Below are 26,392 nucleotides of genomic sequence, written 5' to 3' on the forward strand. Positions count from 1 at the left end.
TCAGACATATAGTAATGTAGAAGAGTCGTAGATTTGTACACTACTCTGCTACCCAGCTGTGCAGAGATATGATAGTCTTAAAAAAAAATCACCTATCTGCCTTCCTCATAAATTGCCACGTTGTAGTGGGGAGAAGTAAAGAGAAGTGTTTTAACTAACAAGGTCTCTCTGCCTTATCCTGCCGTGCTACTCCCAACTTTTATTCTGTGGCCATCCGTGTATATATGGATGGGAGGTTGCATCCCGCAAGGTGATCTTCTCTCAGAGTTTCAATTAGGAGGCGGGGCAAAAGTTCATTATTTCCCCCTCAATCTACCAGTCTGCCCTCCCTTCCCCTCAGTGTGCCAGTTACCAGTTTATTGCCCTTCATCTCCAAATGCATTTTTCTTCGCTCTGCTTTGTGACATAGGATCTGGACTCTGTAAGCACTTCTCCCTTGCCAGCTGGCTTAATGTTAGGCTTTGTCAACAGAGGGACAATGTTAAAGGGACACTGCAAGGCCATCGAGGGAGAAGGGGTTTCCTTTCCTATTTCCGGTGTGCCGATTTTCAGTGGGGTGTGTCCTTCAGTGGGCTATGCCCAGTGACACTCAGCGTCCCTCACAGGCCACCCGGGAGGCCGTACTGTGGACTGACGCCAACCCTTTCACACCCTCCAACAAATGTCTCCACTGCACGGTGGGCCGCTTTCATAGACCTCTGTGGATTACTCGCTCTGGCAGGCGTCCTTGCCGCCAGCAGGCCGTGTGTTCCTGCGGAGCACGACCTCTCTGCAGGATCTGAACCTAGTCTTTGGAGTGGAGGGGAGGTTCTTCTGAGTTCTTTAGTTCCTTCCTTGTTTGCTTTCCCTCAGCCCTAGTTTTCTGGTGCTTGGCCCTGGATGACTTAGGGCAGGGGAAGTACTGGCTGGGTGTATGAGACGCGGATAAAGGGGTGGTTTCGAGTGTTGGCTCTGGATCACAGGGCAGATCTAAGCAAGTTGGCCCTGTAATTAATGGAGGCCAAATAGACAAATATGGACTCTTAAGAACACACAGTTAGAAAATCCTCTTATTAGTTAACAACTTTTTGTTAGTTAATTCTTTATATTAAAATTTCCCTGTACAAATTACTGGTTTGGTTTCCATCTCTTGACTGATACATCATCTCTTCCCTCAGAATTTTGCAGGGAGGGGAAGTAATGACACTTGTTTGACTATTTGCTTCTTCCTCTCTTCTCTTCACACTTTGATATGATGGAAGGGTTGGACCTTCTACTTCTTTCTGGTGGGATGGAACTCCTCTCATATCATTTGCTCCCTCTTCCCTAATGCAGTAAACATCTCTGCCAATTTGTCATAGAAGGACATTTGAGTTACTTTGCTAACACAAACACTGCTGCAGTGAAAATATGGCATATTTTGAAATGAGTTTTTAGCTTTAAAAGCTGGTTATCATATAATAATAAGTAAACAATTATGTAAATAATTAGCTTTAAAAGCTGGTTATCGTATAATAGTAAGTAATAAAAGTTGGACCAGTAAGGATGGAGGAAAAGCAAAGAAATGACTAGTCAGAATTAAAGGGAAGACTAAATTACTTTTATTTATATTATTTCTTTTTATATTTTGAAGCTCTGTTATTAGGTACATACACATTTAGGATTGTTAAGACTTTTAGTTGAATGGACCCTTTTATCACTATGTAACATCCCTCCTTATCCCTGGTAATATTTCTTGTTCTGATAGCCAGTTCAGCTTTCTTTTGCTAATGCTTGCGTAATATTTTTTCCCCATTCTTTTACTTTTAACCTACCTTTATTATTACCCTAGTGGTAAATTGCTGTAGCTTTTTTTTTTGTGCGGTACGCGGGCCTCTCACTGTTGTGGCCTCTCCCATTGCGGAGCACAGGCTCCGGATGCGCGCAGGCTCAGCGGCCATGGCTCACGGGCCCAGCCGCTCCGCGGCATGTGGGATCTTCCCGGACAGGGGCACGAACCCGTGTCCCCTGCATCGGCAGGCGGACTCTCAACCACTGCGCCACCAGGGGAGCCCTGCTGTAGCTTTTTACTTGGAGCCAGGCTCATGGTTGGTCGGGGCAGAGAATTTCTCGGTCCTCTTAGTCTTTAGTCTTAGACATGTCCTGTGGTGGGGCTCTCTTAACATTCCAGCACTTCCACCGGTGCTCTGTGTCACCCAAACTCTACCTTCCGGGGGCGGGGGGTGTTGGTTGGGTGGGATAGAATTTCTCATGGGCCCCTCCTCCCCAGCAATAGCAGACCTCTATATTGTATCAGTGCACGATCCAGCTGACAATGGCTTTGCTTCTCCTCCACGCCCAGAAGCAGTAGATCTTTGCCTGGATCCTGGGGGGCAGGGAGGGTTTCCTGCCCTCCCCCCAATGGATTAAAGTTTTCACGCTATATGAGAGAGTGGTCCAGGAAGTGGGCAAGATTTTATCCCAGTTCAGTATTGGGGGGCTCTCTCTAGTCTCCTTCTCTGCTCCCAATCTTTATCATGAGCATCTGGTAGAGGCCCCATGGAAAAGAGCTCGCAAGTCAGCTCAGACAGCTGTGATGTCTGGAACTCCCAGAGATTCGATATGTTATACTAAGCCACACTCGGCTTTATAAGAATTTATTAAAATTTAAGCTGTTTTCCTCTTACCTAATTTTATGGCAGCCACCTGTTCCTCCTGTGCTCTGTGAAAGGTCACACAGTTTGTATGTCTTGTCTCTCTTTGGAGGGACTTGTCACTCTTTAGAATTCTGTTCACTTGGTTACCTTGTGACCTCAGCTCTCTGATTAGCTCAAGAAATGTTATGATTTTATAGATTATCTAGCCTTTTCTTGTTAGATTGGGACGGATGTTCTCTTACAGCTTTCCATGTCTTAAGCAGGAGCAGAACTCTGTATTATTTCTTCACCTGTTCCTCAGCAGAAATATTTGGTAGAATGGAGTTCTGGGTTCCTCATAGATCAGTACAGTTTGCTAATGCAAACATTGTATGTTTGTTTCTTCTGTTTTCCACATCTACCATTGGCTCAAGTTTGACCAACCGTGGTTTTTACTTTGTATTTTGAAATTGTTTCAAAATTTACTAGAATAGCAGAGATTCCCACATGCTCTTTATTTAGAGTCATCAACTTTTAGCATTTTGCCACATTACATTTGCTTTATCATTCTCCACGCTCCTCTCTCTCTTTCTGTATGTGTATGTGGATAGAAAATTCATTTTTCTGAGTCAGTTGAGATTAGGTTGTAACATTTTGTCCCTTATGCTTCAAATGTATTTCTTTAGAACAAGGATATTCTCTTATTTAACTACCATATAATTACCAATTTTAAGAAATTTAACCCTGATAACAATAATTTTGTTTAATCTACCGTCCATATTCCAGTTTTCTCACAGTAATGCCTTTTATAGCATCCCCCCACCCCCACCCCCAAGTGTAGGATCCAGCCCAGGATCATGGATTGCATTGTCATGTTCTTTAATCTCCTGTAATCTGGAACAGTTCCTTAGTATTTCTGTCTTGCATAACATTGATATTTTTAAAGAGTAAAGGCCAGTTATTTTATAGAATGTTTTTCAGTTTTGGTCTGATGTTTCCTTACTATTAGATTCAGGTTACACATTCTTGGTTAGAATACTACAGGAGTGATGTTATTTCTTTCTCATGGTATCATCCAGGTACACACAGTGTCCTCCTGCCTGTCATTAGTGACATTAATTTTGATTGTCTAGTCAAGGGTGTGGTTTGGTTCCTCCATTGGATAATCCGTTGCTAGTTTTCCTCTTGCAACTAAAAAGCAATCTGTGGGGAAGACATTCCCTGACCATGTAAATAATCTGCTCCTCACAAAACTTTAACCCCAGAAATTGATGATACCCTGGGTATACAGATTCAAATGACCCAGAACTCTGGTGGGGTGGGGGAGGAGAGTAGTATGCCTGTGACAAGCTTGGGCTCTCTTAGGGTAGAGAAAGGGCTTGCTGATCCAAGACGATTTCTTGTAAAGCCAAGACTTCAGAGAGGTTACACTCTCAGAGAAAAGGTGGACTAGGAGAGGAGTACTTTACACAGTATCAAGCAGCAAAGAAAATTTTCCATTTCACTTTTGGCTTTGGGTGGAGGACAAAGTAAAAAAAAAAAAAGCCACATGAGAACTTGTGGCTACTGACTAGCTCTCACATGGGTTTGGAAATTGATTTTATACTATTTGTGTGACACTGCTCCCCCATAATTGCAAGTTGGAAATCTTGATTTAAAGTGGACCTAGGTTTTTAGTGTCCGTGGGCACATGACAGAAGCAAATTGAAGTCTTCTCTGGACTCAAAGAATTCCCATGGATCATTCCAACTAAAATGAACACACCAAAAGAGACAGGCAGACACACAGACACACAGAGACAGGATATCATGAGCAAGAGTCAATAGAAATCATAGTAAACTCTGACATCTCAAGATTTCAGATATTGGAAATACTGGATATTGAATATAAAATAAAATCACTTAGTTCTTTTTGGAAACAAAAGAAGGAATTGAAAATATGAGTAAAGAAAAAGATATCATCAAGAACAACCAGGCAAATTTATTTTAAAAACCAAATATAATGTCAAGAAGTGAAAAGTGTAATCTTTGAAATAAAAAATTCAAGGAGGGGTTGAATATCAGAATAGATATAGCTGAAGAGAGAATTAATGAATTGGAAGATAAATCTGAAGAAGTAACACAGCTTGCAGTTTAAAGAGATAGAAAATATGATTGGTTAAGAGACAGGGTATATAGTGAGAAGATCCAACTTATGTTTAATTGGAGTTCCAAGAACATAAGAGGATGCTAGGGGGAATGGCAAAGAGGAAATATTGAAAGAGATAACTGGTGAGAATTTTTCTAATTGATAAACAGCAGGCCATCCCTTGTCATTTGTGGAAGTTAGGGCATCAGTATAAATGGAGGCCCACAAACTATATGTCTAAATATTTAAAAGTTACAAGTGTAACAAATTACTAAATAAAATATGTTCTATACTCCTGCCTTGGTGAATATACCATAGTAACCTAGAAATTTAGAGTGTTTGAACTTCACAGAGTTTTGCACTGGCATGTAGCAGCACAGACTGAGCCAGACCCTGACCTATGGCCTGACCCTCTTCTCTTTCTTCCCCCAGCTTTTTTGTGCACTGTGAGGGGCCTCAAGCACACACGTATAGATGTTTCAGCCTGCCTATATAATCTCTGTTCACATTTCTCACAAACATGCCACTAGAGGACACCTCTGGCACGTTTAATCTGCCCACACTGCTGGTGCGTTCCACCTTCAGAGTAGACCTGGGAAGAGATCCATGTAAGCCCTGAATGTGGGCTTGGAGCTGATTAGGTAGGGAATTCCAGGGTCCTGGATACCTAGAATATGGTAGTTAGGCTCTTGGCGGGCACATCCCCTGAGCCTTCAGACCCCTTGCCTTGTGGGGAGAGCTGCAGTCTGTTAAATTGTGGAATTGAGGACGGGGTCCTCTCTTGTCCTAAGTTCTAAGTGTGGTAGAGAGATAAAAGTTCTCAGGTTCAGGAAGCCCATCAAAGTCCAACACAGTCAAAAAGGAAAGGAAAAGAAGGAAAGAAACCCATGTCTAAATACATAGTGAACCTATAGAATATCAAAGACGGAAAAGACTCTTAAAATAGCTAGAGAGAAAAGACAGATCACCTACAAAGGATTAGAGTGACGGCTGGCTTTTCTACAGCAAGAGTAGAAGCCCTGAAACGGTAGAATAATATTTTCAAAGTAGGCAGAGAAAAATAGCTATTAACCTAGAATTGTATAGCCATAAAACAGTCTTTCAAGAATGAGAATGAAATAAAGACATTTTCAGATAAATAAAAACAAAAAGAATTTACCACTGAGAACTCGTCACGAAAGGACATTCTCAAGGATATATTTCAAGAAGGGAAATGACTCTAAGAAAGAAGGTTTAGAATTTAAGAAGTTAAATAGACCCAGAGATGTGGATTAACTTGCCTAAATATCCCAGTTGGTTTAGAACCGAGCCAGGACTTAAACCCCCAAATCATCTTTCTTCCATCCAGACAGAATGAAAGTAAGAAATGAAGTTGAAAATAGAATAGCATTTTCATCTAGGAAGTAGACCTAGGTTGCCTTGGGGTTCACTTCTGAGGTAAGCCCTACATTTGTGCGAGGACACACCATCACTTAGGTTGAGTCTTGACAGCCTCTGGGAATTCGCTCTGAGCTTCCCATTGCTAATGTGTCATTTTTCCTTTCTCCTGACACTGAGTTGGTTGGTCAAACTGAGAACTTTACATTCTGCCCTTCAAGAGGCCACGTGGTAGCCTGAGGCCACAAGTAACCGAAAGCCTCTCCAGTGAGGTGACCCCTTTCATGTCACTGCTTGTCTCATGATTTTCTTCTTTTTCCTTTCCAGTTTCCATCAGCTACCTCCTGCACCGACTGGTCCTTCAAGAATTTCTTCATCCTCCCAGCCCTCCACTTGTACCCCTTCTCTATAACAAACCAGTAACCATGTCAAATAAGATTTCTGATGTGGGGTCCTGGGAAGCACAAAGAGTGGAAGTATTGAATGGGGGAGGGTATAAGATGGGTTAAGATGTGTGGAAAATTTTGAATAGGATATTTTAAGAGAAAAGTAACTATACTTCAATAAAACTTAAAAAAGGATATTTTAAAAAGAAATAGGATATTTTAAGAGATATTTCAAATAATACTGTACTGTCTACGTAGTTGTGCTTGCATCTTTAACTGGTGGTAGTCATAATAATGAGGATTTCCTGTCATTGAAATGTTCTTAAACCTTTCAGAACATTGTTGATATTATCCTCTCCGTGCATTTTAGAAGTTTCAGACTGTTTCTTCTAAGAAACAGATCTGGTCCATACCAGCTGTGTTGTGAACTGCACATTTTGACTTGAGTTTTAGTACTGAGCTTTGCCTGCTTTTTAAAGAGTCAGGTAAACACAGCTCATGATGCAGTTTCAAACATGAGCCACCATCATCCTGCAGGTGACCTTGGATCATGGTCCATCGCTATCTTGTTGAGTTTGGTGCTTCAAACAGCAAAGTTTGTGACTGCCCCTAGGTCATATATATTTTTTTACCTGCAAGCTTACATCCATAAAGTTAGCAGGATATATCATAGTCAAGTTCATCAACTAGCTGATTTATTTTGTTCATTTACTGAGCTTGGGAAGAATCTTTTTTCAAAGGCCAAGTTTAAGATACCTTAGAACATAAAAATATGTGTGTTTCCTGGCCCATTCTATCTTTTGAAGGCCAGATTTCATCAAAACAAATGAATCACTGTTTTTTCTTCCTTCATCATCCCCTAATTGGTTTCCAAAATAAAATGATTAATGGCTGCGTTTCTCAACTGCATTGTTTTGATTACAGTCCTACCGCCAGTACTGATGATACACTGGGAAACACCTTCAAAATGGATGATCTTCTTGACTGGGTCACATGACTTCCCGAAGGGCTCCCCTGATATGTTGCCACCAGGAAGTCTTCAAAGGGGCAAGCCGTTTCGTATGCTTTTGTTATAAGTTAAGGAAAATGATTTTAAATAATGAAACCTTGGTTATGATTCAGGCTCCATTTTTCTTCAGCTCTGTTTTAGTTTTCAGATTGGAAAAAAAGTATGCATTTTAGGATTCCCTAAAGTATATTTTTAATTCCTGGGGTGTTGTGTTTTTGGTTTTTTTTTAAATCATCAGTTTGTGTGAAAGCAGCATCCGTTGACCCACTAGCAGAATACGATTATTCCTGACTGTAGGCACCTCTCTCCTGGTACCCTCAAAAGAGCGACTCTCTCCACATTTCCTTAGCACTTTGTCCAATGCGTGATAAGGAAGCATAAAGCTAGTTGGACTAGCTAGAAGACCCAAGGGTTTCTTGTGAGCATCCACTTGTACTACAATTGGGCCTTTTGTTCACTGGTGAACTGCTCCTTGCCATGCTGTCTTATGTAGCTCGTTGGCCACTGAGTATTTCATTTATAGCAACAGGAAGGAATAATTATCCAGATATTATGAAGTGGGTGGTTTTAGAATTCTGCTTCAGATGGCATCGACCCTTAATGCAGCTGGTTTCACTTAATACATTTTGTTTAAACAAACGCTGTTCCTGGAAGTGGTTTCGGAATAGTCTGTTCCTTGTAGCTGTTCCTTTGCTCTTATTTTTAAAAATGTTTTCCCAACGATATCATAAGCGCATGAGCCTGACAGATACAAAAATTTTGCTTAGTTATTGCACTTCTGAATAGAGTTGTGTCCAGATATGATATATTGATTATCGTATTCATAGCTTAAAGATTTAATTTGGTACCTTTATTTTGCATAACTGGCCACATTTTTTTGTTGTTTAGGTATATTTCTCTTTAAGGGACTCTGATGTCTAGAAATCACGACTGACTGACTAAATAGATAAATTAGAGAATAAGTGGTTTTCACTTTGTAAACATGAAAAATCCTTAACAAAAAGCCATGGCTGGGCTGATTAAGCAATCAGTATACTTTCAAGTGGGATATAAATTTCTAGTTTAGGTATGATACCACAATATTAAAATTAAATTTTAAAAAAACTGAATAGAAATAAAAAATAAGATACTGGTAGTCTCTACTCTGACTTTTACTTTATCAAAAGAATTTTAATGAGAGAATCTTTTAAAAACAGGAATTTATAAAACATATGCAAGTCATTAAGAATTTTTTATATAAACTTTCATTTTGTTGTATTCTCTCATAGGATTTATTCTTGTCTTTGGAGAACTTATTTTGATTTATAATTATACTTTAATTAATGTGACACTTTGTTCACTGCCCCTCCCCTCCTGGACTGTAAGCTCGCTTAGCACAGGAACATGCCTATCTTGTGCTTTTATTAAATCTCAGTACATATTCTATTACCTGGCACATAGTAGATGTTTAGCAGAAACTTATTGAGTGAATGAAAGAATCAGTGAAATGCTTTTCACATTTCTATACTACTAGAATGCAGTATAATGATAACGATAGCAAACTTACATTACTCTTAACTATGTCAGACCCTGTTCTGAGTGCTTTATATACTCCGTAAGTATTGGGTGGTCACTGCATACAAAGCATTCAACAACGTGATGGTTAACATTTAAATCTTGCTGCCAAGACCATTCTTATTTGTGTTTGACAGTTATTCCAGGCATTTTCCATATAGGAATATTTTGGTAATAAAAGAACACAGGATGTTCTTCCCGCTCCCAGGACTAGTGCGTTTGTGATTCCAGGTGCAAATCTCTGTTGCCAGGACCCATGGACCTGTTCTCAAAGCTCAAACACTACATCAAGAGATTAGACCCGGTACCTTTTCATTTTTTCCCTCTTTTTTTCTCTCCTTTTCCCGCCCTTTGGTGTTCATCTCTTCAGCAGGTCAGAATTGATACAGCTTCCAGAAGCTTCCAGTAAACAAGTGATTACCTTTTAATTCTTATTCTGATGAATACTTTTTGGTTGTAATTGTTTTTATTACAAAGGTAGTATTTACTCATTATTTTAAAATAAGTAAATGTCTCTTTCTCTTGATCACCCCCCTTAGGAGTAACCCCAGTTGTTTGTTGAATATTCATCAGACCTTTTTCTCCTGGCTTCTTGCATGTTTAAGAAGGTTGCATTTGAAAACACTGTATCCTACACCATATGTTAAAGTGGATGTTCTGCTTCTCAGAGTACAATTTAATTTACTTTGTAGATGTTATTAGTGAAAGGCAGAGAAGACACTGGGCCCATTATTAAGTGTGGAACTTACAAAACGTATATTAACGACTGTTACTAAGTTATTGCTCGCAATGGAACCTGTAACATATTCCTGTTAAATTAATCTCAAATTGCTAAGTGTATTATTCCAATAATCAGAAAAGATAGATAAGTAACAAGGAGCAGGAGACTTGTGCCCAAGTAAAAAATAAATGTGGATTTACAACATCTAAGAATCTTTTGGCAAATCAAGAATGATCACCAATAGCAAACAGCTTTACTGGTCATCTGTCTGCTTGGATTTAAGTACACTGGTTTAGTACAATATTTGGTAGAACATTACTGACCAGAAAACATGGATGTCACATCTCTAGAAAGAAAAACTGTAGTAGTTCAATTCCCAATGTGTACCTTAGTTGTTTTTTGTTGTTGTTGTTGTTTTTATTTTTACTTTTCAAGTAAAAATAAGAATCTCTAAAAAAAAAAAAGAAAAAGAAAAGAAAAGAATAACCACCAAGCTCTTTCACACTACTTGAGAAGAGTGGAAATACAGAGGAGACATGCCATGAGATTGATTGGTATTTCCCAGCGTGCTTTTTCTATTTCTTGAAAATTGTACAGTACTTTGCCACGGTTTGTTACCTGGATGAAATGAGAAACCTGTGCCTTCAGTATTTCCTACCAACCCTTTCTTGACTTTGTTCTCTGCCTCTTCATATAATAACAATGAATTCTTTAAGAATAGCAGGGGGATTGAAGAAGCGAGGTGGTTAAACAAAAATTGTCTTTACACATACCAGCCCATTCTGTGATGTACATGAGTTCAGAGCAACCTCCAAGGCCCCTCTTCCAGCCCCATGCTTCACCCTTAACAGTAATGTGAATGAAGCCAGGAGAGTCATAAAACTGGGGGTTTAAGGTGCCATGAGGAAAGGAGGCTTCACTAACGCCAGTGTTTGGAGCTGTGTTTGTCCTCCCAGAGGTGTTCGTACTGGTAAGCAGTGCTCCGTGGTGAGGGTGAGCTTTGCCTTTGTAAAGTGCATGACGGGTGATAGTGAAAGGGCCATGGGAAAGAATTACTGGGAGGGTTGCAGGTGCATTGGCTCAGGCAGATTGGTTTGTACGAAGAGTACACAGGAAGGCTGAGGTCTGGGAGTTTATTCTCTTAAAAGTGATCCGTGTCTAACAGCCCCTGGAAAATCTTCATTTACTTCCAAGGGGTACACATACTCCAGTCTGAGTCCTGATCTAGATTCTGTCATGTATTAGCTGTGACCCTGGACAAATAACTTGACTCTTATGGCCTCAGTAAGAAAGTCGATCATGATGCCACCTCCCTAAAGGGTTTGATGGGAGTTCAGTGGGATATTGCATATAGAGTGTGCTTGATAAAGTAAGTGAAAAGTTATGTGTCAGCCGTTATTGATATCGTGATGATAAAATCTGTAACGTAATGGTTTTTATAAGTGAAATATAGTTGAACTTTGTTAACATCAACTCCTCACAGACCTTCAGGGAAGCCTGTCAGGGAAGGAAATCTTAGTGAAGTAAACGCTGTTCACAGCACCTTGACAGAGCCCTAGTCAGGGGAGGACACGCATAGAATATTAGGGCCTGGGTCGGGAGATTCTTTTTAAGTAATTAAAAAAGAATTAAGGTATTCTTTACATGTAATAAAGTCCGCCCATTTTGAGTGTACGTTTTGATGAATTTTGGTGCGTAATCATGGAACCTCTGTCACAACTGAGATTATAAAACAGTTCCCTCGTTATTACAATTTTTTCTGTGCCCCTTTCCAGTTAATTCCCTTCTCCAACCACTGATTCCAGGCAACTACCCATCTGCCTTCTGTCTCTGTAATTTTGCCTTTTCAAGAAGTTCATGTAAGTGGAATAATACAAAAACCATAGACTTCTGTATTTGATTTCTTCCACATAGCATGATTTTTTGGTATTCATTCATGTTGTTGTGTATACTGTCTCTTTTCTTTTCCTTGCTAAGTTTGTTTATCCATTTATCAGTGGATAACATATGAATTGCTTCCGTTGCTGGGGCTCTTATGAATACTGCTGCTATGAACAGTCCTGTACTTGTCGTTGTGTGGACATACGCTTTTATTTTTGCCGGAGAAATACCTAGGAATGGAATTTCTGGGTCATAGGACAAGTGTAAATGTGGACCTACAGATGGACTCTATTCTGATTCTGTTGTTATGCGTCTGTTCTTCTACCAATGTCATACTATCCTGGTTACTGTAGCTGTATAACGTATCTTGAATTAAGGTGTCATCAGATTTTATTGTTCTTTTTCAAAATTGTTCAGCTATTCTAGGTCTTTGCCTGTCCTTATAAAGTTTAGAATTACCTTGTCAATTTCTTCAAAAAAGCCAGTTAAGATTTTGATTGAGATTGCATTGTCTATTATCCATTTGGAGGGGATTGCCGTCTTAATATTGGCTTCATGAGGAATCAATATTCTACAACCCATGAGTATGTCTCTCAGTGTATTTAGGTATTTTATAATTTCCCTTTCCAATGTCTTAATAATTTTCAGTGTACAGGGCTTGCACATCTTTCATTAAGTATATAAATAGTATTGTTAAACGATATTGTAAATAGAATTGTTACTTAATCTTTCTAACTTTTTTTTTCTGCTAGACAATGAATTAAGCAAACCTTTATTGAAGCTTAAATTGTGGTACAGAAATACATTTCAACTGATTTAAGTCCAACACCACGAAGAGAGAAATTATGGCACCAAAATTTTCCCTCCTCTATCATACACACTAGGATTAATTTAGATTACTATTCAATCTAGTTTTCATTTTTCTAGGCTTTGTTCCATACAAATTTGTGCAGTTTTTCAACATTAAATAGAAATCTTAAATCTGTTGGGGTGGGGGGAATCAGACCTCGAGCCAATAAATGTTCATCAAATCTACTGGGACACTGTTCAAGAACAAAATCCACTTTGAGCATTGGTCCTCATAATAGCACCAAAACATTAGGTACTGTGCGCTAATTACAGAATCGGACTGATCCATTGATCGAAAGCTTCTTCAGTGAAGCTCTGAATCAACAACATGTTTAAAAGTCAAAAGTGTTCCAACCACTTGATTTCAAACCAAGTAGAATTTATGTTTAGAAACACTAAAAAAAAGTGTTTCATTTATAAATATGGAAGGAACAAAAACATCACTGCATCAATCCAGAAAAAATCAAAAACTGTTTGAGGACAAGAAGAAATACAAAATTGAGTCAACTTTGCTCTTTTCTCAGCTGCTTAGATGTCCATATTAGCAAATACAGCTAAAAGATGCCAGCTCTTTTAAGCCTGTATATCTAGTCATTTCCCATTGACCATTTTGGAATTTTGTATGTTATGTTTTATGGATAGCATTCTGCTTCACTGTGTCGTATGTCTGAGTAATCTGAACAGTTCTCATTCATCGCTTGACGTTGCTCCACGGTGAAAGAAATACCAGTAAGAGGAGCCGTCAGAACACTATCACATGCACCACAAAGTCACAGAACTTTTTAAGTCACAAGATGGCAAAGACATCGATTCTGCTTTGAACCAAAGTTTATGGCATTACCATTAATAGAAATTAGTGGAAAAGGCTGCGAAAGTAAAAGTTAAGGTGCATCATCTGAGCTGACTTGATTTGTTGAATCCAATACAACCTTTATCTTAAATCTCCTTGCTAACAAATTTAGTGATAATTCTTTTATACTACTACTTAGCAAGTTAATAAAGCCATGGTACTCATGAGAGGCTAATCTCATTTAACGGGGGGCACAGAATGGCATACGGTTTCCATACAGTTCTGCCAATATTCCCTAGTATCAATCTACACCTTCTTTGCTAATCAACACCAGCTTATTCCAAAAGAGCTCATAGTAACGAAAAATGCCAAACTCCCTTGACCTTAAAAGAAAATTAAGCCCAGAGTCCATCCCCCCCACCCCGTTCCCCCTCTGGGGTATAAGGTTAGTGTAAACACACAGTGTAACAGTGTATTGTTTTATGGCCGGGGTGTGATTGGGAGGGAGACACCATGGTGAGGAATGAATCAATTAAAGTCACACAAGTATAGGAAGCAGTGAGATAGTAATACACAAAATGTTTGTTTTTTTGTTTTTTTCGGTACGCGGGCCTCTCACTGTTGTGGCCTCTCCCGTTGCGTTGCACAGGCTCCGGACGCGCAGGCTCAGCGGCCATGGCTCACGGGCCCAGCCGCTCCGCGGCATGTGGGATCTTCCCGGACCGGGGCATGAACCCGTGTCCCCTGCATCGGCAGGCGGACTCTCAACCACTGCCCCACCAGGGAAGCCCGTAATACACAAAATGGATAACTGCAGTCGTTTTCTTAGAGGGCTCGACTCGTGGAAAAAGAACTTTGATTGGTGCTGCAAAAACATCTGTATGAAGTAGAAATTGGTTTCAATAACATTAGTAGACAGTATGTTCTAGTAAGTGGAGGTAACTGGATGCAAAATCCTGGTAGCAATTTAATAGAATAGTCCCAGATGTCTAGGCTGAGGCCAACGCCTAATGAGGATGAAAGCCTTGTCTGTGGGGAATTTTGGATGGTACCTAGAGAAATATTACACTGTACAGAAACCAAATTGAATTGTTTTCACAAGTGTAGTAAAGTTTCATATAGTAAAAGGTTTTTTCTACATGCACTTCAATTTCACGGCAAGAGTGTCATAGGATACCTAAACACAGAAGAGAGCATTCATGCAAGATATCTAACTCCTTGATATAATAATGCCTATAATTCAAAATGATTACACGACCATTACATCTAGGGCTTTCTGCAACTACAAGGTGGTGGTTATGGAAAGCATGGCCCTTGGTATCAGTATCTAAAAAGCAGCCACCACCTTCTTCTATGTGTGTTCTCTTTTTGCGTTTTTTCTTCATTTTTCTTAATCAACTCTGCTGTTGTTGCTGCTTCTTAGCAAAACTGGTTAAAAAAAAAAAAAAAGCAAAATTGTAATCATTGAACATAGCGCTCTGGCAATCAAGACGTTTAAAACCTTCAATCTTCTGGGGTGAAGAAAGCACTGTGCAACATTTAGAACTCTGATTTACAAACGGGGTGGTCACAAATTTTCCTGGCTTGAAGGCTTCCACGACTTTCCTGATCGGGTCATCATAGGAGGTCTGACTTAAGTTTGTTTCCAAGCTAACATAAGAAAATTGTGGTTCTGGAGTGATGTGAATAGTCCAGTAAGTTCCGTCCGATTTCATTCCATTCATTGAATACCCACAAGGATTGAACAGTGTGGGATCAATGACAGAACCTGGTATCAGGTCACGAATTCCACTCTCACGAGTGACATCCTTTGCAGTAACACCATCTTTCATGCAGAACTGGTCCATAACTGCTGGGTCAAGCTCACTCATCAGAATTTCCAGGGTTTGATCCGGCTGATTGATTACCCGACTCTCTGGGAAATCCAAAGTATACAAGTACCAACAATCAGAATTCATGCCTCCCATACAATATGCTGCTCCATTTGGGAAAACTGCGTTAAGAAACTCTATTTCTTCCTGGAAATTCCGGTGTGGGTACCCTTGGTGAGAAGACTTCATGAAGTTCTTACAAGAATAAAAGAAGCTTTGAGTCAAACCCACTGTAATCCCTAGCAAGTTTCAACAGGGGAACCAGTGCTTTCAGCAAGAGGGTAGTACCACATGTCTTCAAAATGAAACGTCTCTTGGAGACAAACATGCTACTCTCACTGAGTACATAAGCTTCCTGCTTGTCAGTTTTTGTCACACTTATGATTGAACACTGCACATCCTTCAAAAGTATGTCCCACTCGGATCTTGGGGTGGTGCGAAGATCCCCAGATCCTTGGTTTGCGCCGGGTTGCTTCCCGGAGAACCAAACCTCCAGCAGCTTCTCGGTCCCTTCGAAAAAATGTGCAACTTCCATCACCGTGAGACTAGCGAACAACCAACAACAACCACAGAAAATCAACTAAATTAAATCTCTTCTCCCGCCGCTGCTGCCGCAGCTGCAAATTGTTCCAGCTGTGTTAACTAAAGTTCAGGTTCCATTTTTGCTATAATTTTATATTAACTTTTTTTAAGGGTTAATAAAATTTTCCCGGCTTTGTGTGTGTATGTGTGTGTGTGTGTGAGCGAAAGTTGAACGTGAGTCTGTTGGAAATAGAGGCAGATACAGCTCAGTCCCTTGTAGTCCGCTGTTTCCGCGTTAGAGAGAGTAGAGCGAGCTCTTGCTAATGTCGCCGGCCATACTGTGGAAGCCTCTAACTTTTTATTGCTAATGTATAGAAGTAAGAACGACTTTTGTATACTGAACTTGTATCCTGCAATATGCTAAATTCACTTATTAGTTCTAGTAGCTTTTTTGTGTGTTGCTTAGGGTTTTCTCCAAACACTCGGAGTTTTTTGTTGTTGTTTCTATCTTTAGATCTTTTGTCTTTAGCTGAGCTGTTTTGAGTCTGTCCCACATATGAGTATGAGTAGTTCAAGGGTCAGTGAGAGATGAGTGTACAGAGTTTGGAGATCACCCGCCTCTGTCCCTTCTAAGATTACTCTGCACTCTTCAGCATTCGTAGTTTCCTGGCTTCACTTTTCTGATTCACCAAGTCAGAAATGCTGTGAGTTTCTCTATGCGTGTTCCAACCCCCTCTGTATATGACATGTCATAGTATCCAAAGACAAGAAATTGTTGATTATAGGAACTTAAAAAAAAAAAGGGGGGAACTTTTTTTCAAAATGATTCTTGAGTAATGACAGAAAATTCAGATAGTTAACATAATATTTTGTTGATAAAAAGGAAAGGAATCTTTTATCTGGCAATGGAATAACTTGGTCACTTTACAGAAAGAAAACCCAAATTCTGATTTTACTTTTTGTCTATCATTCATTTAAAATTTTGCAATAAAGATTTATAAGTCCTTTTCTTAATGAATAAATAAATTTATTAACATTGAGCCAAGATTTCCAGTATTTTTAAACACAATTCAATATTTTCTTCAAATTTACTATCTGTAGGCATTATAAATCTAGACAAACAGTTTATTTTCCTCAGACCCTTTACCTTTACCATTAATAGTTTATCATCAAATTTGTCTTCTGGTATCTTTTATCATTTATAAAACTTGGAATTAATTAATATACCTTCTTAGGTATGTGTTTATGAATAGATGACAAAATTTTTTTTTAATTTTATTATTTATTTATTTATGTTTGTCTGCCTTGGGTCTGTTGCTGCACACAGGCTTTCTCTAGTTGAGACAAGCGGGGGCTACTCTTCATTGCAGTGTGCGGTCTTCTTATTGCGGTGGCTTCTCTTGTTGCGGAGCACAGGCTCTAAGTGCGTGGGCTTCAGTATTTGTGGCATGTGGGCACAGTAGTTGTGGCTCCCGGGCTCTAGAGCACAGGCTTAGTAGTTGTGGCGCACAAGCTTAGTTGCTCTGCGGCATGTGGGATCTTCCTGGACCAGGGCTCAAACCCATGTCCCCTGCATTGGCAGGCGGATTCCCAACCACTGCGCCACCAGGGAAGTCCCATAGATGATAAAATTAAACCTCTTAACTAGTTGTAAAATTTAACTGATTATATCACATTAAATAAAACAATGCATAGATTATATTGGTTTACTGTCTTAATAAACTAATAATTTTCTTAATGAAAAAAAGAGACAAACCACATTTATCTTATGTACCTATTCCTATTTCTCTGTAACCATTTATATTAGCCAACTTTAAAGTTTCTAGACATGAGAAAACTAGAAGACTGGAAACCAATAACTGTCTAGCAAATTTTTCTATGAGCATACATTTTATGTCACTTTAACAAATTTTAAAGTGGCAAAATAAGCATGGATATATCAATTTAGAGAAATTTACATATCCAGTTAATCAATCTATAGGTAATTTTTATATAAAAATAAGGAAAAAGGGTAATTTAAAACTATATGTGGTGCCCAATGTTTGGATCTTTTCCTTTAGTTAGAAATTATCCATATATCCAAAGATTATTAATTAACTCAATTTATCATTTGTTTAAGAGATCTTTAAGTGGACGAAACATCTGGAAATTAAAACTTAGACCAACACATCAAATCTTTATGATTTAAAGCATTATAAGAATTCATGAGATTGTCATTTAAAAAAGATATTTTATTATATAAGTTCTTTCAACTAAAGTCAATTTTATTTTTTATAATTTTAAACAATTTGTGGAAACAGTGATAACTTACTGGATCCATAGAACTAATAAAGTTAATTTAGAAGGTTTAAACCATGAGAAATTAACCCCAAATCTTACATTGATTTAATTATTGCATTATTTTTATATCATGATAAAATCAGGAGGCATAGTTATTTTTAAGCTAATTTTATCTCACTCTTGTATATAGTCCAAAGAATCATCTAATTATCAGGAATATTACATAAATATTTTAATATAAACAAACCTCCTATGGTCATATATCCAAAAAGATTTTTAAGACTCTTGGATATACTAAGCCTAGGTATAGGAAACAAAACTATTACCCAAACCCACATTTAAACTTTTGGGTTATAATTTCAGCAAGGGAAAAGTAGAAGCAAAAATAGTTTAATTTTTCTCTCTTTCTTATGGAAATTTTGGACTGTTAATCTGTACTAGATATTTCTTGAGTCTGCACATAAGGACAGAAAAACTATTTATAATTAGTTAATCTCCAGACTTTCCCAAGAAAAGAGAAAATATGGGAAAGGAAGGAAGAAAGAAGTGAGAGCAAGCTGACTGCAGATAGATACGAGTGGCTGATTATCTTCTCTGTGTAAGGAGAGGAGAAGACTTAGTCAAGGCAAAACCCATTTTGACAGACCTACTCAAAACTACCAGAGCTAGGGCTTCCCTGGTGGCACAGTGGTTGAGAGTCCGCCTGCCAATGCAGGGGATGCAGGTTCGTGCCCTGGTCCGGGAAGATCCCACATCCCACATGCTGCGGAGCGCCTAGGCCCGTGAGCCATGGCCAAAAAAAAAACTACCAGAGCTAAAGTCAGTACAGCTCATTTAAATAGTAATTCAGGTTCTTGGCATCCTATTAAGTCATGTCCTTTAAAAGCTGGCACTTAGTAAGTATGGGAGAAAAGAGGAGGTCTCCCAATTTAAAAAGGTGATCTGTCTTTTAGATGGGCAAGACAGAGACTCTCCTCATGAGGTTTCTTCCCTTTTTGCTCTGTGTTTAATGTGTCTCTTAAATGAAAAATCTTATTCATAACAAAATTTTCAAAATGGCAACTGCAATTTCAGATTGGTAAAATTACACCAGTTAGAGAGAGATACGTATGCGTTCAAATATGAAGAGAGCAGGTATTTGGCCCAAAGGGCCAGGAAAAGAAGACCTCACGAGAATGGTGTCAGTAGGAATGGTGCTTATGCAATCTTGAGAAAGAAGAATAGAGCTAGAGGTATCACACTCCCTGACTTCAGACTATACTACAAAGCTACAATAATCAAAACAGTATGGTAGTGACACAAAAACAGACATATAGATCAGTAGAACAGAATAGAGAGCCCAGAAATAAACCCATGCACTTAAATGGTCAACTGATCTATGTCAAAGGAGGCAAAAATATATAATGGGGAAAAAGACAGTCTCTTCAATAAGTGGTGCTGGGAAAACTGGACAGCTACATATGAAGGAATAAAGTTAGAACATTTTCTTACACCATATACAAAAACTCAGATTAAAAGTAAGACCAGAAACCATAAAACTCCTAGAAGAAAGCATAGAACACTGACAGAAATTGTAACAATATATTTTTTATCTGTCCTAAGGCAAAGGAAGCAAAAGCAAACATAAATAAATGGGGCCTGATTAAACTTAAAAGCTTTTGCACAGCAAAGGAAACCATCGACAATATGAAAGGACAGCCTACAGAATGGGAAAAAATATCTGCAAATGATATGACTGATAAGGGGTTATCACCCAAATATATAAATAGCTCATACAACTCATTATCAAAAACATAAACAACCCAATTAAAATGGGCAGAAGACCTGAACAGACATTTTTCCACAGAAGACACAGAGATGACCAACAGACACACGAAAAGATGCTCAACATCACAAATCATCAGAGAAAAGCAAATCAGAACCACAGTGAGATCTCACCTCACACCTGTCAGAATGGCCGTCATCAAAAAAGACCACAAATAACAACTGTTGGCAAGGATGTAGAGAAAAGGGAACTCTTGTACACTGCTGGTGGGAATGTAAATTGGTGCAGCCCCTATGGAAAACAATATGGAGGTTCCTCAAAAAACTGAAAAAGAATTACCATATGATCCAGCAATTCCACTCCTGGATATATATCCAAAGAAAACAAAAACACTGACTTGAAAAGATACACACACCCCAATGTTCAAAACAGCATTATTTACAATAGCCAGGATATGGAAGCAACCTAAGTGTCCATCAACAGACGAATGGATAAAGAAGATGTGGGGTGTATGTGTGTGTATATGTGTATAATGGAATACTATTCAGCCATAAGAAAGAATGAAATTTTGCCATTTGCAGTGACATGGATGGACCTGGAGGGTATTATGCTTAGTGAAATGTCAGACTGAGGAAGATAGATACTGTATGTTGTCACTTATATGTGGAATCTAAGAAATAAAACAAATTAATATAACAATTGAAACAGACTTACAGATATAAAGAACAAACCAGTGGTTATCAGTGGGGAGAGGGAAGGCAGAGGGGATTAAGAGGTACAAACTACCATGTATAAAATAAATAAGCTACAAGGATATATTTTACAGCACAGGGAATATAGCCAATATTTTATAATAGCTTTAAATGGAGTATAAGCTATAAAAAAATTTTGAAACACTGTGTTATACACCTGAAACTAACATAATATTATAAATCACTATACCTCAATTAAAAAAAAAAAGAGAGAGACTGGTGCTTATGCAAACCTCATATCTCCAGAATCTGGTCAAAGGCCAGGGAGTCACCAAGTGGAGTTCCAATGAACCCCCCAACAATTGATGTCTATCACTACCCTTAGAAAACAGGGCTTGTGGAAATTCACTTTAACACCATTTGCTTAACGGTGGAATTAGGTTCTTAATTCAGCCAACCCAAGCAATCAATAATGAGCGACTGTATACAGGACTTGGCTGTAGGTATATACAAAGATGGATCAGACATAAGACATAGTTTCAGCTGCCTAGGGAGCTCACAGTCTAGCTCTTCTTTTGAGCAAAATATTGCTTAAGTTGTTGCCTTAATGGTAGGATAAATCTGCCTTGGAATTGATCCAAGGTGATTTAATTACTGTGAAATAGTTAACACCAATAAGACTTAAATTCCAGAGAACCCCCTACTGGATTCCAGCATGCTGCAAGATATTAGGATTCCTGTTCTTATGTTGGTAAGCCAGGCCAGCCCTATTTTCTGTGATGACTTTTTTTTAAATAAAATAATGCATTCACTAGTTTAAAAATTAATATATAAAAATGTAGATTGAGGGCTTCCCTGGTGGCGCAGTGGTTGAGAGTCCGCCTGCCGATGCAGGGGACGCGGGTTCGTGCCCCGGTCCGGGAAGATCCCACATGCCACGGAGCGGCTGGGCCCATGAGCCATGGCTGCTGAGCCTGCGTGTCCGGAGCCTGTGCTCTGCAACGGGAGAGGCCACAACAGTGAGAGGCCCGCGTACCGCAAAAAAAAAAAAAAAAAAAAAAAAAAAGTGTAGATTGAGAAGTCTTACTCTGACCCTTGTGCCTATCTACTTGGTTATTGCATTCTCATTTCTCCCATGAATAAACACTATAATCAGTTTCTTAGATGTCTTTCCATTGTTTCTTTGTGCAAATACAAGCAAAAATGAATTCATATACTTTTAAATCCCATTCTTACACAGAAGCTAGAATACCAGTTCAAAGGTGGTCAGGCAGGAGGAATTCTGTCTTACTTGGGAGAGGATCAGCGTTTTTTTTTTTTTCTAGTCAGGTCTTCAACTGACTGGATGAAATCCACCCACATTAAGGAGGGCAATCTCATCCAAAAACACCCTCATGGAAACAACCAGAATAATGTTTAACCAAATATCTGGATACTCTGTGACCCAGTTAAGCTGACACATAAAATTAACCATCATGGGCTTCCCTGGTAGCGCGGTGGTTGAAAGTTCGCCTGCCGATGCAGGGGACACGGGCTTGTGCCCCGGTCTGGGAAGATCCCACATGCCGCGGAGCGGCTGGGCCCGTGAGCCATGGCCGCTGAGCCTGCGCGTCTGGAGCCCTGGAGCCTGTGCTCCACAACGGGAGAGGCCACAACAGTGAGAGGCCCGCGTACAGCAAAAATAAAATAAAATTAAATTCAATTAACTATCACAAGGGTCTTGCCCCAATTAATGGAAGAATTAATGCTACTCTGGTCTTGCCTAACAACGTTTAAGAGCAAAACCCAAAAGGATCAAATTGTTTCCAGACTGTATCTCACAACAAAGCTAAAGAATATTTTTAGCAATGCAAAAATGTCTAGGACCCAACATGGTAAAATACACAATGTCTGCATCCAGTCAAAAATTACTAGGTATGTAAGGAAGTAGGAAATATTCCAGTAACTGACCAGAAATGACACAGATGGTAGAATTAGTAAATATGGACATTAAAATAATTATTATAATTGTATTCCATATGTTTAAGAATCTAGAGGAAAGATTGTGTTAATTAGAGACATGGAAGATAAACTTCTAGAGATGAAAACTACAATTGCTGAGATGAATACATTGAATGAAATCGATGTCAGAATAAACAATGTAGAAATAAAGATTAGTGATTTTGAAAACAATGTAAACTGTCCAAAATGAAACACAGAAAGAAAAAAATCTGAAAAAAATTAATGAACAAAGCATCAGTGAAGTGCGGGGCCAATTATATGTGTAATTGGAGTGTCTGAAGGAGGAAGGAAGTGTGAGGGATAGAAGAAATAACAGAAGAAAAAAATGACTGAAAAAAAACCCTCCAAATGTAATGAAAGTAATAAACCCATAAATCCAAGAATCTCAAGGAGCTCCAAGCACAAGAAACATGAAGAAAACTGGTATCAAGGCACATTATACTCAAACTGCATAAAACTAGTGATAGAGAAGAATGTTAAAAGCAGCCAGAGAAAATGAAGGTTAGGATGACAGCAGATTCCTCTGTGAAAACAGTGTAAGCCAGGCAACAGTGGAGCGACATCTTTAAACTAACAAAAGAAAAACATCGTCAACCTAGAATTATTTTCTTGGTGAAAATATCTTTCACAAACAAAGGCAATATAAAGTCTTCTTCAGACATCAGAAACTGAAAGCATTCATTACCATCAGGCTTGCACTAAAAAAAATGTAAAAGAATGTCCTTGAAGCAGAAGAAAAATGATACCTGGTGGAAACCAGAGCTACAAAAAGAAAGGGATACACTGGAGAAGGGTAACTACCTTGTAAATATATCATTTTTTTCTCATTATTTATTTATTTTTTAAAAATGTTTATTTATTTATTTATTTTGGGCTGTGTTGGGTCTTCGTTGCTGCGCGCGGGCTTTCTCTGGTTGCGGAGAGCAGGGGCTGCTCTTCGTTGCAGTGCGTGGGCTTCTCATTGCGGTGGCTTCTCTTGTTGTGGAGCACGGGCTCTAGGCATGCGGGCTTCAGTAGTTGGGGCACACGGTTTCAGTAGTTGTGGCTCACGGGCTCTAGAGCGCAGGCTCAGTAGTTGTGGTGCATGGGCTTAGTTGCTCTGCAGCATGTGGGATCTTCCCAGCCCAGGGTTCGAACCCGTGTCCCCTGCATTGGCAGGCGGATTCTTAACCACTGCACCACCAGGGAAGCCCTTTTCTCATTATTTAAATCTCTTTAAAAGATATGTCTTTTAAACAAAAGCAGAAATAACAGACTGGCGTTTACAGCTTATGTAGAAGTAAAGTTTATGACAGCAGTAGCACAAATGTGAGTGGGAAAATGGAATTATACTGTTGTAAGGTTCTTATACTATATGTGAAGTAATATATCATTTGCAAGTAGATTGTGATAAGTTAACGATGTATATGATAAACTCTAAAGCAGCAGAGTTATAGCTAATAAGCCAACAGAGATAAATTGTAATAATGAAGGTATTTAATTAATACAAAAAAGGGCAGACAGAAAAACTTGGAAAAATGAACAAAGAACAGATTACATAGCAGTACATCTGAAACTTATTTTTTAAAAAAAGAACAGATTGGATATATATAAAATAGCAAAATGGTAGATTAAATTCCATATTGATATTATATTAAATATAAAAGTCTAAATGTCCCAATAAAAAACAGAGACTGTCAGATTGGATAAAAAAGTAAGACCCATTTATGTTACCTACAATGAGCCCACTTTTAATATAAAGATACAAATAGATTAAAAGCAAAAGGGTGGAAAAAGTTGTACCAGGTCAACATTAATCAAAAGATTAAATTGAATGTCTATATCAGACAAAGTAGATTTCAAAACAGAGCATATTACCAAGGATAAAGAGAGTCATTTCGTAATGGTAAAGAGGTCAATCCAATAAGAACATATAATCCTAAGTGTTTATATATGTATTAGAGATTCAAAATACATGAATCAGAAACTGATAGAACTGCAAGGAGAAATCCACAATTATATTTGGAGATTTTAACACCTCTCGCTCAATTGATAGAACACATAGACAGAAAATCAATAAGGATATGGGAGATTTGAACAATATAATCAACTGTCTTGGCTTAATTAACATTTATAGAACACTCTACCCCTCCACCCCAAACAGTAGAATACACATTCTTTACAAGTGCACATGAAACTGTTACCAAGATAAATCATTTTCTGGGCCATTAAAAAAGTCTCAATGAATGTAAGCTGATTCAAGTCATAGAAAGTATGATCTCTGACCACAGGGGAATTAAATAAGGAATCAGTAACAGAAAGATATCTGGAAGAGCTTTCAATTATTTGGAAACGAAATAACACACTTTTAAATAAGCCATGAGTCAAAGAAAAAAAAATCAAAAGTGAAATTAGTAAGTACTTGGAACTGAATGAAGGTGAAAATGCAACATAAAATTTTGGGGATAGGGCTAAAGGGAAATTTATTTAACACTAAAACCCTGTATTAGAAAAGAAAAAAAGCTTCAAATAACTGACCTTGGGATCCCATCTTAAGAAACTAGAAAAATGAAAGCTAGTGAAACCCAAATTAAGCAGAAAAAAAGGTCAATGTGGAAATCAGTGAAATGGAAAACAGAAAAACCATGAAGAAATCTATGAAACCAAAAGCCAGTTCTCTGAAAAGAGCAATAAAATTGATAAACCTCTGGCCAGACCAATCAGGAAAAAAAGAGAAGACAAAAATTTTAATAAGTAAACCAAATAGCAACCTAGAAAAAACAGACAAGTTCTTTGAAACACACAAACTGCCGAAACTCACTCAAGAAGAAACAACCACAATAGGCCCAAATCTATTAAAGAAACTGAGTCTGTAGTGTAGTTAAAAACCTTCCCACAAAGAAAATGCCAGGGCCTGATGGTTTTACTGGTGAATACTACCAAACATTTAAGAAAGAAACATTACAAATTCTATACAGCCTTTCCAGAAATGAGAAAAAGAGGGAACAAACACTTCCCAGCTCATTCTTCCAGGTAAGCATTGCTGTGCAGATGTTCCCTCTTAGTCTCTTCTCCCTGTGCGGCCAGAGTAATCCTTTTAAATCTAATCAAATCCCAGTCTCTCCTCATCCCCAAACCTCCAGTGCCTTCCCAGCTCCTTCAGAGTAAAAGCCAAAGCCCTGGCAATCACCTCAGGCAGACAAGATCTCCCCACCTCCCTGCAACTTCTGACTAATGTCCTTTTACTCTCCCTCTTACCTACTCTGTTCCATTCACATTGACCTCTTTGCTCTTCCTTGGACCTCCCCCAGTCATCCTCCCTGCCCCATTGACTTTGCAATTGCTGTTCCCTATGCTAGGAAAGTGCCTCCCCCATAGTTCACGCTACCTCCTTTGGGTCTTTGCTCAATTGTCATCTTCAGTGATGGTGTTTCTGACCACTTTATTTAAAATTATAATCTCAGTCCCCACTCTTCAACCTCAGCAACCCCATCCCTCTTACCTGCTTTTTCTCCCTAGTGGTTTTTACTCTCTTATGTATTCTTTAATTTATTTTGTTGTCTGTCTCCCCTACCCCCAATGGAAAGTGAACTATCGAGGGGCAGGGATTTTTTCCCCATATTCTACCTGTTGTAACCCTAGAGCGTAGCACAGCACCTAGCTCTTAGTATGTACTCTGTAAACATTTGCAGAATATTTCTCTCTTAATGGTGCTCTCTTTGCTTTGTTCTCAAAAAAAAAAGAAAGAAAAAGAAAACCACCTTCCTGTCTAAAGTGATATATTCTCAGGTTGTCCCATAGTTTGAGAACCAGGAATTTTTAAACCCATGGATTTATAAGAGGTGTTCCTCTCCTTTGTGGGGAAGGAGAGGGGTAATTACGAAAGCAACATGAGGAAAGGAGACCTGTCAGAGGAGTTCTTAGGCAGATCAGTTCTAGAAAGGTTGATGTATGAGATTGAGGCTTTGAAAGTTGATTCCTTTTTAAATAAGTA

The 26,392-nt window shown here is 38.7% G+C and overlaps 1 protein-coding gene and 1 pseudogene across 2 annotated transcripts in view; one reads left to right on the forward strand and one right to left on the reverse strand.

The window, feature by feature from the left end:
* The window catches only part of ABL1 (ABL proto-oncogene 1, non-receptor tyrosine kinase), a 133,225-nt gene that overhangs the window by 45,755 nt on the left and 61,078 nt on the right, over positions 1–26,392 (forward strand). The gene's annotated exons all lie outside the window — the stretch shown is intronic.
* LOC111177118 (S-adenosylmethionine decarboxylase proenzyme pseudogene) lies at positions 14,552–16,095 on the reverse strand (annotated as a pseudogene).

This window comes from Delphinapterus leucas, chromosome 6, assembly GCF_059928025.1.
Source record: "Delphinapterus leucas isolate spDelLeu-1000000601 "Yukka" chromosome 6, BTC_Dleu_Yukka2, whole genome shotgun sequence".
Classification (NCBI taxonomy): Eukaryota; Metazoa; Chordata; class Mammalia; order Artiodactyla; family Monodontidae; genus Delphinapterus; species Delphinapterus leucas.